The sequence below is a fragment of the Chrysemys picta genome, unplaced genomic scaffold, assembly GCF_011386835.1.
Source record: "Chrysemys picta bellii isolate R12L10 unplaced genomic scaffold, ASM1138683v2 scaf114, whole genome shotgun sequence".
Classification (NCBI taxonomy): Eukaryota; Metazoa; Chordata; order Testudines; family Emydidae; genus Chrysemys; species Chrysemys picta.
Genome location: NW_027052821.1, coordinates 90,813 through 102,144, shown reverse-complemented (window position 1 = coordinate 102,144; position 11,332 = coordinate 90,813). Strand labels below are relative to the sequence as shown.

The window sequence follows — 11,332 nt, the reverse complement described above, 5'->3', positions numbered from 1 at the left end:
CAGGAGTTGCTGGTGGCCTCAGAGGCACAGGCCCTGCAGCGCCTCGGGCACCTGGCGCAAGTGCCGCATGATACGGAGCTGGCGCATCACATTAGCCGTGACGTCCTCCTGCTGCAAGGAACGAGAACCTGTCTGAGACTCAGACGCCTCCGAGGAATCAGGGGGGATTAACGGCCCCTGGAACCAGCAGCATTTCCACCCAGCCCCTGCCCACCTCTGAGGGATGGATTTCCCCTCCTGACCCCCAGGATGGAGTCTTGTTCTCCTTCCTAGTGACCTCCAGTGCCAACCCCCCTCCTTGTACGGGGAGCTCCTGCCACTTCCCCCTCAGTGCCCCTGACAGCTGTTCCACCTCCAATCCACAGCTCAAGTTCTCAGACCCCTCTCCTCCAGCCCCACCCAGGTTGGGTAGGGAGGGGACTGTAGCGGGGGGGCAGGAGGGATTCTGGCAGCAGTGAAGTGGGATGTGGGGAGGTTGAGACCTTTCCCCAAGTCACCCCCATCCCATTTCCCTTTCCCCAGCCACTAATGCGGAAGCCGCACGATGGCAGCCCTGGTGAATGGGACGGATCGGCAGCCCCTGCTGACTAGGGTTACCATATGTCCGGTTTTTCCCGGATATGTCCTGCTTTTCGGCAATCAAACCCCCGTCCAGGGGGAATTGCCGAAAAGCCAAACATGTCCGGGAAAATGCCGGCCGGGCACTTCCCCTCCCGCGGCTGCTCTGCTCCGCTCCTCCCCTCTCTGACTTTAAGAGCCGAGCTGCCCGAGCCAGCGCTACTGGCTTCGGGCAGCCCCCCCGCCTCCGGACCCCCAGCCGCCGGCCAGGAACTTCCCTTCCCGGGCTCCAGCTGAGCTGCTCCGCTCCTCCCCTCTCAGACTTTAAGAGCCGAGCTGCCCGAACCACCGCTACCGGCTTCGGGCAGCCCCCCCCGCCTCCGGACCCCGAGCTGCCGGCCAGGAACTTCCCTTGCCGGTTCCAGCTGCTCTGCTCCGGCGGCTCGGGGGAAGCGCCAGCCGGGGGTGCAGGGTCTGGGGGCTGCCCGGCAAACCGTGAAGCCGGTAGCGCTGGGGCAGCCCTTTCCCCATGCCTGGGAGTGGGAGGGAGGAGCGGGCGGAGTTAGGGCGGGGAAGGGGCGGAGTTGGGGCGGGGCTAGGGGGTGGGGAAATGGGCGGGGCCAGGGCCCGTGGAGAGTCCTCTTTTTTTATTTATTAGACATGGTAACCCTACTGCTGACTGAATCCTCCTGTTCTCTCCAGATCGGGTCCAGCCTTGCCAGCAGCAGGACAAGCGTCCCCTGCCCATGTGCCTCATCCCTGTCTGGTCAGACGCCATCACCCGTCAGTCCTTGGCCTCCCAGGCTGCCAGTGATGGGAGCAACTCTGGGTGGTGGCTCGGGTGACACAGACACCAGACCACTAGGAATTGGGTGCAGCCCTGTGGGATAGGAGAGTCTCGCAGAGGGCACTTGGGGGACTCTCCTGCCTTTCCCAAGAGCGATAGCACCGTGTCCTGAGAACATAAGTCTGGGATGAGGCAAAGCTTGTCATTAATTAGCTGCTCCGGGGACAAGCTGGCTCGCTCCTGCTCATGGAGGTGAATTCATCTCCCTTCCCAGGAGCACCTGCTCTCCCTTTCATTCCCCACCAGGCTCCTTGTGCCAGGCCAGCGAATGGCCACAGGATGGGAATGAGGCCTGGGCCCCGCCCCAATCTCCTGAGTCTAATGCAGCTGCTCACCTTGTCCCCCATCAGCTGCTGGGTTTCCCCCAGGAGGGAGTAGGTGACAGGGAGAGAGACACACACACATTTGTCCTTCTGGTTGCAGGGCTTGTGTCCTTCCAATCCCATTGGTGGCTGCACAGTGGGCAGAGTCCTCGCTGCGTGCCCGGCCCAACAGAATTGCAGGGCGTGGTGTGGAAGACAGAAAGAGATAGAGAGACTCATCCTCCAGCCGGGGTCAGTCTGAGAGAAATTGGCTGGGGTCCCAGTCTCACTCATCTAGCGGGTGCCATTTCCCAGCTGGGTTCCTTACCCCTCTGGTGAAGCAGCAGCTGGTAGAGCCGGTAAACCCCCTCCCTGGCCTGCCGGCTGATGTCCTTGGCTGGGTCACTGACGGACAGAGCCAGCTGGGCCCTGTGGTGACCCATCCTGGGGAATTCCGCTGAGTTCTAATGGACGGGAGAGAGAGAGGGGACTCCATCAGCATTTTCCGGTCAGCTCCCAGTCCCCCCCCGGGCCAGGACTCTCCTTCCCCTCAGCCCCTCTGTAGGAGATGCTAGAGCCAGACCCTTAATTTCCACTGCTCCCAAGGAAGCCTGGAGCAGAGGGCTGTGGGCAGGGCCCTCCATGAGGACTTGCTTCCCCAGCTGCTCCAGGATGACAGGGAGGCATGAACCTGGAGCACAGTCCCCTTAAAAGCCCAGAGTCACCACTTAACTAGACAAGAAGAACTTGACTCAAGCCAGGCTCACTCTCTGCTCTGACTCTGCCTCCCCAAGAGGAACACTCCTAACCCACAGCCCCTGCAGCAGCAGATCCTACAGCCCGTCGGAGCCAGCCCACCTACCCCTGGAGTCAGGAAGCTGGGGTCAGAGGTCACTTACGTCAAACTCAGGGAGGGTGATGGTGGATCTGAGCAGGGCCGTGCTGCTCTTAACGGCCCTGGCTCTCTCTCGCGGCACCCTGGACACGATCCAGTAGTTAATGTGCTGTGGGGAAAGGAGGCATTGCACTGACTGCCCTGACCAAGGATGCCCACTGGGGGCCCGGCTAGGAGGACAGACTGGAAAATGGATCTAAGAGTGAAGGTAAAATTGCCCCCACCCCTCTCATCGGGCTCACCTCCAAGATGTACTGGAGCCTGTCGGTGTCTGGGGACTCTGCCAGCAGGTTCCCCAGCATGGCGTCCAGGAGGTCTGGCAAGACCCTAGGCAGATCCTGAAAGCAAGGGAGAGCCATGGGTCAGAGTTAGGGAAACTGGGGCTACATCTGCCACAGGAGGAGAAGTGGGGTCTCTGGGAAGCACTGGTGAGACCCCAAACACATATCCTGGCCTCTCTCCTTCACATCCCACTGCAGGCAATTAGCAAGGATTCATGGCAGGATGACAGCTGGCTCTTCAATCCATGACTTTAGCATGATCTACCTGCACTTGGGTGGTGTCCTTCTCCATGCCCAGGGTGAAGACGGCGTGCAGGGCAGCTCGGAGGAGGTGGGTCTCCAGCTCTGGCTCCAGGGCAGGCGTCATGGTGCTGGCAAGAGAGAGGAGCCGATATTAGACTGTGCAGTGCGGGGATGGGACTGGCACCAACACTCAGGTGAAACTGCAGCGAAATAGGCACAGGCTGGCAAGAAGGGAAACTGAGGCACCGAGCCAGGGAATGACAAGGCCAAGGTTTCTCAGACAGACAGTGGCAGGGCAGGAATAGCCCCTGTTCCCTGCACCCTGCTGCCCCTCCTGTATCTGATCCTGGGAGTGAGCCTCTCCCCAAAGCCATTGCAATTTTACTGGAGTGAAAAGAACAGCCCAGCCAGGAGAGAGTGAACCTTCCCCCCACCTCTGCCAGAGGAGCCACCCTTGGGCGGTGAGCTGGGAGTGGGAGGGGGAGTGACTCCCAGCCCTGGGCCTGAGCAGCACTGGGGTTAGGGGAACCGGGCGGGAGGGTCTCGGTACCTGAGGTTGCCCACAGCAATCAGGGAGTTGGCGAGGACGGCGCCGGGTGGAGAGTTATCAGGCAGCTCCTCAATGAGCTCCTGTGAGACCCAAAGGAGACAAAGGAGCGTGTGAGATTCGGGCCTCACTGACTCTTCCCAGTGAGGAGATTACACAGCCAGGGCCCCACACAGCCAGCAGGATCCCCCCCCCTGCCTCCCACTCCTCCGATTCCTGCCCAATAGTGACCACTCTCCGAATTTCTCCCGTCTCTTTGCCCCGACCATTTCTGGTTTCTGCAGACTAGGTGTTTTAGCAAAGTTTAGAATTCCTTGGTGCTCAACACCGTGAAACTCCCCTTTCTCCTTCACAAAGGGCTTTAACGCCCCTTATCTCACCCAGGCTCTTGACTGCCCAAAGTTGGAGAATTGTCCCTGTTCCCACTGCAGAGCACCCCCCATGACACACGCACAGAGTCCTCCTGGTGGTGGGAGAGGAACAGAGGAAAGGACAGAAGACATAAGAGATGAAGAGAAGGGAGGGAGGGATGGAGGAAAAGGTAAAACAAAAAGGACAAACCGTAATGTCCCCGGAGATTCTAAGGGACAAAATCCCAGGTGGGGAATAACATTCGACCACCTTAAGCTAGTGTTTTCCATGCCTAGAATTCAGCTGGCGCCAGGTGCATCAGACTGAACAGGTTCCAAACCTCTCAGAGGCTCTTACCTTCTAAACAGGGACGTCTGCTTTCTAGTCAAATCAGGAAAAAGAAAAGAGAAAACTCAAAAGAGTTTCCTCCTGGCGCTCATGTACGTGAACCTAAATACTCTCTCAGTCCTCAAAGAGAGACCTCGAGAAGGAGACTTGCTGAAGCAAAGCTACAGGGGACTCTGAGGTTTCCCTGGCCCTGCGCCCCTGTCCTGCCTGGCTGATGTCAGCATCTCTCTGTGAGGTCACCACCTCCCCAGCACCTTTGACCAATAGGCTGAGGTCCTGCAAAAGGCCTTTGTGATGTCACTGCCACACCCACTCCTCCCCTGCAGTGCTAATGTCCTGCCACAGGGCAGACACTTTGGAGGTTTGAGCTACACAAAGAGGAGACACTTAGATCTCAAAAATTAGATGAGATGTTTCAGTCTGAGCTAAGTAGTTGCTGCTCTTAACAATTGCAACATAATAAAATACAAATAAAATAGACTATTTCAGCCATTCTATTATGTCCTAATCTGATCTGAGTAAACATGATAGGACACCTCATCTTATGCACTGCTCCTAGTGACACTCTCCAATAGATCCCCATCCTCCACCTGCCGGGAGGTAGGTAGGGGCCGATTGTTATCCCTACTTGAAAGAGGGAGAAGCTAAGGCTGAGAAAGGAGAATTGACTTGTCTTAGGTCTCACAGCCAGTCCGTGGCAGAGTTGGGAATAGGACCCAAGAGCCCTGATTTTCAAACTAACCATCGGATCTTGAATTTCAGACATTGAATGACCTGAATAAAGTGCTCTCAAGTGAGTTCCAGACCAGCAAGAGTTCATAGTAATTATTCAGCAAGTATTTTAGGAGAACTGGAATGGTAGAGAAAACAATGAACTGCAGAGAAGCAGCAAAATTTGTCGAACATATGACTGGTTATGACTATTTACTCGGTCTTAAAAGAAAACAACAGGGACCTGAGTCTCCTCCCTGTCAATAACCCCCTGCTCAGCCAATCAGGGTAGAGACCGAGGGGCGGGAGGATGAGGGTTGTCACCAGAGAGCCCAAAGAATGGCCCAGGTCACCCGCTGGGGATCACTGTCTGAGCACTATTTCAGCCCCACATTTTTCGGTGGACCTCCCACAATGGGAGTTGTAGAGCACCCCCCACGACACACACACCCCTCCTGGTGGTGGGAGGGGAACAGGGGAAAGGACAAAAGAAGTAAGAGATGAAGAGAAAGGAGGGAGGAATGGAGGAAAAGGTAAAACAAAAAGGACAAACCTTAATGTCCCCAGAGATTCTAAGGGACAAAATCCCAGGTGGGGAATAAAATTTGGCCACCTTAAGCTAGTGTTTTCCATGCCTAAAATTCAGCTGGCGCCAGATGCATCAGACTGAACAGGTTCCAAACCTCTCGGAGGCTCTTACCTTCTAAACAGGGACATCAGTTTTCTAGTGAAATCAGGAAAAAGAAAGGAGAAAACTCAAAAGAGGTTCCTCCTGGTGCTCACGTACATGAACCCAAATACTCTCTCAGACCTCAAAGAGAGACCTCGAGAAGGAGACTTGCTGAAGGAAAGCCACAGGGGTCTCTGAGGTTTCCCTGGCCCTGCGCCCCTGTCCTGCCTGGCTGATGTCAGTATCTCTCTGTGAGGTCACCACCTCCCCAGCACCTTTGACCAATAGGCTGATGTCCTGCAAAAGGCCTTTGTGATGTCACTGCCACACCCACCCCTCCCCTGCAGTGCTAATGTCCTGCCGCAGGCCAGACCCTTTGGAGGTTTGAGCTACTCCCTGTGGATCACCCCGCTCAATGAGTGTTCAATCTAGGAACTAAGCCGGCCAGACAGTAAAACATCACAAGCTGCTCCCAATACTACACTCGATTTTTCAGAAATGAGTAGACTTTATGGCCAGAAGAGACAGTTAGAGCATCTAATCTGACCCCCCTGCATATCACAGGCCTCCTGTCTACCACAATAGCTACTTTTGGGGCAAACACATTCCGGAAAGGCATCTAGTCTTTATGACATCAAGAGATGGAGAATCCACCACTTTCCTTGGTAGCTTCTTCCTGTGTTCAGTCATCCTCGCTGTTGAATATTTGTGCCTTATTTGTCATAGGAATTTGTCTCTTTTCACCTTCCAGCCATTGGGTCTTGTTCTGCCTTTCTCTGCTCGATTAAAGAGCCCTTTAATACCCAATATTTTCTCTCCATTAAGGCATTTCAACACTTCAGTGAAGTCACCTTTCAATCTTCTTTTGATAAGCTAAACAGGTTGAGCTCTTTCAATAGCTCACTAGAAGGCATTTTTCTCCAGCCCTCAGAACATTTGGTGGCTCTTTGCTGCCCCAGCTCCAATTTCTAAGACCATCTTTTTCAAAGGAGGACACCAAGACCGGAGGCAGTATTCCAATAGCAGTCTCACTGCTGCTGTGTCAACTCCCTATCCTACTCACGGCTCTGCTCCTTCGTCTAATGATGGCTTTAGCCCTGTTCACCACAGCATCACACTGGGAGCTCATGTTGAGTGGCTTCTCCACTCTGGCCCCTAAATCCTTTTCAGAGTCACTGCTTTCCTGGATCCACGTCCCCATTCTGGAGGTGTGGCCGGCGTGCCTTGTTGCCACGTATAGGACCTTGCATTGGGCTCTGCTCAAACTTGTTTTCTTTGAATGGATCCAGCTGGCCGAATGAGCCAGATCGCTCTGTATCACTGCCCTCTCCCCATCAGGAATTACCACTCTGCCTGTATTTTGTCATCCCCCAATCTTATCCGCAGTGATTGTATGTTTTCTCCCAAGTCATTGATAACAATTATTTTAAAAAATTAGTCCCCGAGAGCTTCTTCAGATCCTTAGTACCTGCTCCCCACATCACAGTGAGAAATGCTGTTCAGCCCTGCTGGTACATAGGGGATAAGCACAGAACAAACGTACCTTTAGGAGCTGTGTTGTCCATAGGCTCTGAACAACATGTGGGGGTCAGCAGATTACAAACGCACGACAGACCTGTAGTGTAGACAGGTCCCAACTGTGTCTCGGTTTCGCACCCTGTAAAATGGGGAGAACAAACAAAACCTTGATTAGCTCCATTTGATAGCTGGGGAAACCGAGGCACACAGCGGTGCAGAGACTCGCTCATGGTCCCAAAGCCAGGAATAGAAAACAGCAGATCTGATAGCCAGGCCTGGGACCTAAACCTGGTTTTCCTGACCTTGCTGCTCTAAGTTTAGTCACAGCCTCCATGTCTTTTCCCCCATGTCCCTTAATCCGACGTCACTGCAGAAGAGAGATTTTCTGGTAGCCAGCTGGCTCTCCTGCATGTGGATGTCGTTCCAAAAGACGTGCTCTGGCTCAGTCCCATGCTATGGTTGGCTGAAGGAACCACTTGGTCACATTCTAGGCCCTGAGTTATACAGGAGGGGCGACTAGATGCACAGAATGGTCTTTTCTGACCTGAACCTCTATCAATCGCTACATTTTCTGCTGCTAGGAAGAGAACTCTGGACCTATTTTCTCTCATTCACTTTCAGTCGGAATAATTTCAATCCAGGCCAAAGGATTTCCTCTTCCATTGTGTCTTCAGCACCTTTGGGAGCAACCAGTTACTGTTACCCACAGGTTTCCAGTTTCAACCTGTGCCTGGGTGAGATGGCCAGGAAAGGGGTTGGAGCTCAACTGCACCTGGCCCAGGTGATGCAGCTCCCTAGGGTGAAGGGAATAAGTGTGGGGGTCACGTGACAAGACGCAGCCTGTGACTAGGACCCAGGCTGCTGAGAGATAGAAGGGCAGCCTGTGCTCAGCCAGGAGAGAGACCCCAAGGGAAGCAGGCATGGGAGGGGCTTGGAGCGTCCTTTAAAGGTCAGGGACAAGCTGGGAAGGGGCCAGGCTGAGCACTAAGGACCAGGCCCTAGGAGGGAAAGACAGGGCAGTTTAGGAGATGGGGCAGATAGTCCAGTTGGTTTCGGCTCCCAGGACCAGACACCCAGAGGTGACGGTGATTGTCGGGGCTTCTGTCCTTCTTCCCCAGTGTAGATTTGATAGTGGAGAAGACTGATGCCGTAAGGGGGAAGTGAGTTACCCCAAGGTCACCCAGTGAGTTTATATCACAAATGCATACTCGGAAGGATCCAATAGAAACATGGATTTTCCAGTCTCTTCTTTCTAGGAGTCCCCAGGGCTACGGTAAAATCCCTGCTGCCCCTCCCCATTCTGCTCACCTCCAAGATGTGCTGGAGTTTGTCTGTGCTGGGGGGTGCTGTCAGCAGGATCGAGAGCTCGTCATCCATGTTCTCTGGGCAGGCCTTGCTCAGAGCCTGCCAGCGGAGGGAGACCAGGGGTCAGGAGCCTGCATTAGCACCGGTGTGCCATTGTCCAGGAGCTGGCTGAGATAAGCGCTGCCTGGCCGGAGCTCGCACCCAGAAACCCTGCCCCAGGTCGGAACCCCCTCCCACACCCAAATTCCCTCCCAGACCTCACACCCGGAACCCCAACCCCCTGCCCCAGGTCGGAACCCCCTCCCGCACCCAAATTCCCTCCCAGACCTCACACCTGGCACCCCAACCCCCTGCCCCAGGTCGGAACCCCCTCCCACACCCAAAATCCCTCCTAGACCTCACACCCGGCACCCCAACCCCCTGCCCCAGGTCGGAACCCCCTCCTGTACCCTAATCCCTCCCAGACCCCACACCCCCACCCTCACCCCAATCCCCTACCCCAGCCCTGAGCCCCCTCCTGCACCCAAAATCCCTCCCAGAGTCCGCACCCCAACCCTCTGCCCCAGCCCGGATCCCCCTCTGGCACCCCAAACCCCTAATCTCCAGCCCAATCCCAGAGCCCGCATCCCCACCGGAGCCCTCACCCCTCCCTGCACTCCATCCCCCAGCCCCAGCCCAGTGAAAGTGAGTGAGGGTGTGAGAGCGAGCGACTGAGGGAGGTGGGCTGGGCTGGAGTGAGTGGGGGTGGGGCCTTGGGGAAGGGCATGAAAGGGGTTGGGTCAAGGGCGTTTGGTTTTGTGCAAGTAGAAAGTTGACAACCCTACCTAAGGACCTTTGAAAAGCAGCCTCCTTAGCACCGCTCCTGATACCAGGGGCCAAGGCGCCCCCCGACATGAGAACCACAATAGGCCAGAGCAAAACGCTGCGTTAGAAATCGGAGCTCAGGCTGCCAAGCGAACGATAGCTGACAGACAGGAGATGCAGGTATTAAGGTTGTGCCTTCAGCCAGCAACTGGTGTTCATCCGTTTGCACCACACACACACCTGTAGGCAGGGCCACTATTTCCTTGTCCGTCTGCCTGTTTAGCGTCTCTCGGTCCTTACTGTGCCCATCACCGTGGTGTCTGAGTGGCAAACCAAGGGTTTGACGTATGCATATGAAACTGCCTGACTGGAAGGACGTGGTTTGGTGTGGATCAGTGACTGCTGGGGCGATTGGTGGCAGAAGGCTCTGAGGGCCTGGCTCATTCCGACCTGGCTCATTCCAATGGCTTCTACAGCTGAGAGCAGCCCAGTCTCCTGCCTGGGTCCGACGCAAACCAGGAAGTACAGGACCACGGTTAATAAGAGCAGCTCAAAAGATCATTTTCGCTGAGCCCAGCCCTGCACAGATTTCCAGCTTAGGTTTGCATTTTCAGCAAAAGTTCTTCTTGATTATTTTCTCCCAACCCCCTTCTGCCTCCATAATAGCCAGCCACCCCGTCAGTCGCATCCTGGGGCGCTCCAGGGACAGCGTGTGTGCGTGTATGTGTATGTCTGTATATATGTGTATGTGTACATGTGTTTATGTATGTGTGTACGTGTATGTGCACATGAGTGTGTGCACATGTGAGTGTGCATGTGTATGTGTGTACATGTACCCCAGTCAGATGTATACATCTGGATTTCCTTTGAAAGAATTTTCCAATTGAGCTGATCAAGTGCAATGGCAAAGCACCCAATTCCTCTGCCCCCCAACTGCCTTCGCTGCTTTAACGTACAACCTGCTCCGCTGACACCTCTGACTCCTGAAAGCCCTAACGCTCCCGGGGAGCAGGCCGTGCCCTGCCCTGCCCTGGCTGCCCCGGGTGTTACCTCGGAGGGAATCGTTCCAGATTCCAATGGGTGGCAGGTCCAGGGAAGAGCCTTATCTGGGGGGAGGCTGTACCAGACCCGCCCGACCCAGGCAGGCTCCCAGGTACTCTCTGCTCGGGGCTGATAAGGCTCCTTAGCAGTTTCTCTCCAAACAAATTCCAGTTCAAGACACCTGAGACACCCACTAGACGTCACTGGGATTTAGGCACTTACGTGACTTAGCCACTCTTGAAAATGTTACCCTTAGACGCTAAGGCCAGAGTTTTCAGAGGGCTCAACTACTGGGCCAGATTTTCAGAAGAGCTCAGCTCTGCCCCCCTCAGATGAGTGCCAGGTGAGAGGGCCCAGGGCACAGAGCTGCTGTGTGCCCCACGCCAGGCATGCTGCCCCCTGCACTGCAGCCTAGCAGCCCAGAGGGGGACACGCTGCTGACACTGCAGCTGTTCTGTGGGCCCAGCTCAGGCCAGGCTTAAAGTGGGCAGAGTCGCCAGGGGCCACAGTCCTGGCCAAAAAGAGTTCAAAATGGAGCCGGGTCGCTGAGGGGTGCACTGTAAGCGCTGCCCTAGCAAGGGCATGGCCATTTATTTCAGCCGGGATTAACATAGACACCCCTCCCCCGCCCCACACATGCTTTTCCCAGGCCACCTTCAGCACTCAGCGCAGGGATTCACAATGACCTTGCCGGGATCAGCAGCCCAGAGCAATCCAGACTCTTGGACAGAAACCGGCTCATTCACCCCCCGCCCTCCCCAGGTATATCTATCCCGGCCCTGGTATTACATCTTGTGTAGCTACAGCCCACATAACGCAGAGCACGGCATATGCAGCCCCCAATGGGAAATAGGTTGAGAACCCTACAGCAGAGGCTCACGTGTGAAGCTCCAGAGGTCCCAAGTTTGATT

At 55.3% G+C, this 11,332-nt stretch overlaps 1 long non-coding RNA gene across 1 annotated transcript; it reads right to left on the bottom strand.

The window, feature by feature from the left end:
* Window positions 1–7,296: 7,296 nt before the first annotated feature.
* On the bottom strand, window positions 7,297–8,835 carry LOC135978095 (uncharacterized). The gene is made up of 2 exons (XR_010595519.1): window positions 8,580–8,835; window positions 7,297–7,410 (listed from the first exon to the last, which is right to left on the bottom strand). It is a non-coding gene; the product is annotated as an uncharacterized LOC135978095 (long non-coding RNA).
* Between the last annotated feature and the right edge of the window lie 2,497 nt (window positions 8,836–11,332).